The sequence below is a fragment of the Dysidea avara genome, chromosome 14, assembly GCF_963678975.1.
Source record: "Dysidea avara chromosome 14, odDysAvar1.4, whole genome shotgun sequence".
Classification (NCBI taxonomy): domain Eukaryota; kingdom Metazoa; phylum Porifera; class Demospongiae; order Dictyoceratida; family Dysideidae; genus Dysidea; species Dysidea avara.
The window spans coordinates 4,752,755-4,757,898 of record NC_089285.1 but is presented as its reverse complement, the minus strand read 5'-3'; the positions used below and the strand labels follow the sequence as shown (position 1 = coordinate 4,757,898).

The window sequence follows — 5,144 nt, the reverse complement described above, 5'->3', positions numbered from 1 at the left end:
TCACAACTTATGAAGTGAAGTCTTGCTAATACAGAGTGTGCGTAATGTATGTGTACATAATATGTATTTACTATGACTTCTCTATACACGTTATTGCCTTATCGCCACCTTAAATACTGTATGCTCTTAATATGCTAGCAAGAATTACTACTCTAGTAAGTACTACAATTTTTATTACCACAGGAAGTATCAGAATACACTCACAACTATAAAGACTAAAGCATTTTGGTAAGCACTGCCATCACTACATATGTGTATCCATACACTTGCAATCCTCAACATGAGCTATGCACACACCAGCTTAAAAGTAGTTTGTCCAGTTTATTATATAATGACATATATGCATAAATATGCGTATGCACTATACTGATTACAGATACTTGAAATGATTATTAGTTATAGTCTATGTTATAAAACTTCAATATTAAAATACTATTCATTATGCATCCAAAAGCGTTGGTTAAGGGTGCTAGCGGGTTTTTGAAGCCATTCAAGGGACAACCCACATAACCACATGCGGCTGTTACATCATAATTGGCAATATTACGCATACTCAAAGTATCCGTGTTAGGCGGCCGTGTTTTGCGCCAAAGGAATTGGCCAAGAAACAGCCTGTTTCGTTTGAAAACCATCACGAAAATGATCGTCTGGGTGTCCAACAGTGACAGTAGAGTGAATTAGCCTGAAAGTTAGTGCTAGTGTTGAAGATACGTGCGAACAAGCTGAGATACAAGCTGATTTCAGTAGCCACTGAACACACGTTCTTCCTGAGTTTTCTCGAGTGATAGTGTACGCTGGTAAGTTATATTTGTATTGTACACCTGTTCTTAGGTAGTGACGATGTTCCAGCTGGATTTATCACACATAACAAGACACTGGCAGTGCATTACGAGGCGTTACCTATCGAAGAGCAGACTTGGCGACTCCACAAGCAACAGGAAGGTGTCCAAGTGTGTAAAGAAAAGGAACAAGAGCTTTTCTTTTCTTCAGAACTTCATTTATAACTTGTTATTTGATAAAGTTGGCATTTGTGGTTTATTGGAATTTGTTGTAATAACTGGTCGGCGTGCGCATGTTCCACACTGCATTGTAAAAGGCGATATTCTGGAATACACGATAGTCGGATCTCTACCAAACTTTTGGTGGACCATCAGTGATAAATTTGCAAACTTTTAGCGCATGGAATTATAATTGTTGTGATCCAGCATGAAGTTACAAGGCCCAGAAGTTGAAGTTTGCTCGCGGGCACTCACTCTTTGTTTTATAACTCAAGAAAGAAGAAGTGCAAAGACAAATCCCTGCGCTAAGTTTCCACAAGTTTGTTGAAGAATCTTCACAGCGAATTTGATGTCTGTGCAAGCAGCTAGTATCTCGGAATAAGAAAAATGTATGGGTTGACTTTGAGGGACTATAGCGCGTGAATGAAACAAGGTACAATCTTATACTTTGGTCTCTGTATAGTAGAAAGTTAGGTAAATCTTCGAAGCAGTAGTTTAGATTCCTGTAGCTTCCTTTTTGCCTGTATCAAAGGTAAAAACGACAGCATTTGTGTGGCTTCAAAAAGGCGCTAGCACCCTTAAATGTAACATTCCATGGCAAAAGAAGTCAGCAAAGACATGCCACAGTGTCTGACCCGTCAGCTCGAGTTCGATAGCTTTGATGTGTTCATTGTGCTGTAGAATATTTAGTGCCTCTACATTAAAAATCTTCTCATCTCCATATACATCTCTAATACAACAATAGAAAAAATGGGTCTAGTTCACCAATTTGTATGGTACCTTTGGCTCTAATTACGTCTCCATTTGCATATTTAATTCCATAAATTTTCACATGGTTGACCCTACAGAGCAATGTATGTAATGTGAAGTAATACTGTTGCAGTACAGTGCCTTATCCTAAATGACATCACAAGATTGGAGACTCTATATTGCTGTACAGTACAAACCAGCAATAAGGTTGTGTGTGTGTGTGTGTGTGTGTGTGCGTGTGCGTGTGTGTGTGTGTGCGTGTGTGTGTGTGCGTGCGTCGTGTTGTATGTGGCCTGTCTATACCTGTATGTTCAATTGGGAACAAAAACTCGGCTAGTTTGCATTTTTCTCACACTTCATTTTATGATTCCTTTGTTGTTGAGAGGGAAAAACCAATGGGCTGTTAAAGTTTCAACCTTATCTGGTGAATGCTTTTGGAATTATATTATTATAACGGTAGACAGTGAGAAGAATTTATTTGTACAGTGGCTATACGGAAAATAAAATGCAGGCACTCGTTTAATCTTTGATAAGTTACCAGTGCAACAAGCTACGGAGATGGGACTTGTGCTATTGTGTTCGTCATAAACTGGGGTATTCATTAAGGTGTGGTTTTCAGCCTCTATCCATCCATACTTTCAGATAAGAAGGTTGTTCAAGCTTAGAAACAACGATGATAAAGTTAACAGCCAAGGGTTGATAATTGCAGAGAAGGAACTGCTGTTTTGAAGTAGACATCAATGGCTTCTCGGTTGTGGATGGGTTAATCGCCCTGCTAGCAGCGTATTATATATTTTATGTAAAATATCCCAAATCCACTCCTGCTGCTGGTTTTCTCCTATTTTTACAGGAGATTATATTGGAATCACCTGAGAGGTCTAAGAAAACCTCAACGTATGCTTCATTAATTAACTCAATTGTTGAATGATAATATACAGCTTACCAAATTGGAACATTTAGCAAGACATTATCAGTATAATATATAGCATTTGATCACGTAACTGTTTAAATAATAATATATTCTGCAAAATGCTCTGCCATCATATTATATACAGTATATATTATATGGGTGAATGTATGTATGTATACGTATGTACACCGTATGTTTCACAGGTATAATTGTAGTGCATTTTAGTCCGGTGTCTGCCACCAGGCTATCCTTATCTATAGGGTTATAAATAATAACATGTTGTTATGGCTGTTTGTGAATGTAGTTCTGATGCCATAATATATGCAACGTTGTATACAAATGATTGTAGTTTAATGCAATTATCCAATTTTTGTCGTGAATTTAGTGGACGAGATTGTTGACAGTTGATGCTCTTCAAAATATATCAAAATGACTCGCAATACAATAATACAATACAATACAATGTTTATATGGTCTACATGTTTTTCTGTCAACAGTTAAACAGTTTGTGCCACACTCAGACAGTGCAAAAATCCAGTGAGTACACTGTAAATGCAGCAATACTTTAACCACTCTGTGTTTGTAGGGACCTAAACAGCCAGATCATTACTTATGGCTAGGGCAGCATCACACAGCATTGCCATTAACATAGACACCAGGTGTGATGAATATTCAAACTGTAACCTATCTTTACAATATTGTTTTTCAGATATTGAGCAGTGACGATTTCCTCATATATCATACTGTATGAATGTACCACTCTATCAAAATGCACACTCAGGCAGGCTCAACTAGTGCCCTAGCATCAAGTGAGTGTTCATTACAACTGCAATTAAATGTCACTATGTAAGTGCTGTACCCTGTGTACAGTGTTTGTAAGGAATAAACAAGCCAGACTACCACTCAAGACAATGTCGCAAAACTTGTCGTTAACAAAGATGCCATGTGTGATCAAATTCATACTATAAGATCTGTGTTTATATTTCAATATTTTTCTCAGGATTTGAGCTGTGACAACTGTTCTCATTATTCTTCGTTAGGTTTGGCATCATATCCTGTATCAATTCTTCTACACTTGGAGCCTTGCGTAAATCATTTTTGGGCAGCTATAATGAAGTGTTATGTCTATCACTGAACTTTTAACAGGTGAGGAATCAAAACTTAATTGTATGTAGTAGCTACACTCTGTACCACTATCTTTTTGTAGTTTTGAGGTGATCAACATACCTGCAACAATACTAACATAGCTACAGTAGGAGAAAGATGGAACTTGGTTACTTACAAAACTCTGTTTATGCTCTGTGTGCTTTTTATCTTACTTTTGTGTAACACTAAATTTGCTAAAACAGCACACTTATCAAAACAGCACATGTGCACTGTGCTAAAACTGGAGACATTACTTTAGCACACCTAAATGTGCTATTTTAACACAGGGGCGGATCCAGAGTCTGGAAAGAGGGGGGGCACCTTGCTGAAAAAAAGTTGAAGAGCAAAAAAAAAAAAAAAAAAAGGTCACAACAATAATAGCTAGTTATCCTTATCAAATATATTATATCACGTGTGTTATGTAATTTATAGCTTCCTAAGTAAGCTACACTTCCCCATGAACACTGTGACTGCTTTATTAGAGTGATTGGTGATTGACTGCTCTATTAGAGTATCTCGATCTTATATACATCTTTTTAAGGGGGGGGGGGCACGTGCCCCCTCCTGGATCCGCCCCTGTAACACACCTGTTTTTACTGTGCATAGGCCAGCTTGCACATGTAAGAACTACCATGATGGCAGAGTTGTGTAGTAATTGGGTAAGACAGATTGTTCTAGGACTGTGTCTCAGATGGTCTGCATCACTTTATTTTATTCACGAATATCATTGGTAAGTTGAGTTTTGGATAACCATTGCTATCATATTCCGTGCAGCACAATAGTAAGGAGTGTATAAGTGCTATAGATCATAATAAGTAGTGAGATCCTTAGAAGAAAGTTTTCGCTTATTCCACAACAGGCTGAAGGAAGGTCCCCTGAAGGCCCTTAGCTAGCAACACTCAATAAATCCAACCTTAGCATGTGTCAAAACAATAAAAATAGGTCAGTCCGGTAGTCCAGTCCAGCAATTAGTTACACCCTTATCTCAATTTACATCAGTGTATTATTTAAGGCAAAATCTAAACTTCAGTCCAAACAAACAGCAGAATCCCATTATGACAAGGTATTCGAATGCTAGAGTGTTTAGATCCTCACTCTGTGCAAAGAGGACCAGGGGAGGGTGTCATATTGAGCCACATATGTAGAGGATGTAGGCGGTGGTGTCTGGGTGCATGAACAGTCCAGCTGGACCAATTGCGACAATAAAAATGATCCTACCATTAAATGGTCCAGGTTAAAATTTCATGAGGTATTGCTAAGTATGGTCGCTAAGTGTATCCACATATACCCTTTCAAGTATAAAAACATGATATTCACGTAATTATATATCTCACACAGTC

The 5,144-nt window shown here is 37.9% G+C and overlaps 1 long non-coding RNA gene across 1 annotated transcript; it reads left to right on the top strand.

Moving 5' to 3' along the window:
• The first annotated feature begins 3,348 nt into the window (after positions 1-3,348).
• On the top strand, positions 3,349-3,969 carry LOC136244967 (uncharacterized). Its single transcript, XR_010695673.1, has 4 exons — positions 3,349-3,467; positions 3,539-3,603; positions 3,659-3,804; positions 3,866-3,969. It is a non-coding gene; the product is annotated as an uncharacterized lncRNA (long non-coding RNA).
• The last annotated feature ends 1,175 nt before the right edge of the window (positions 3,970-5,144 follow it).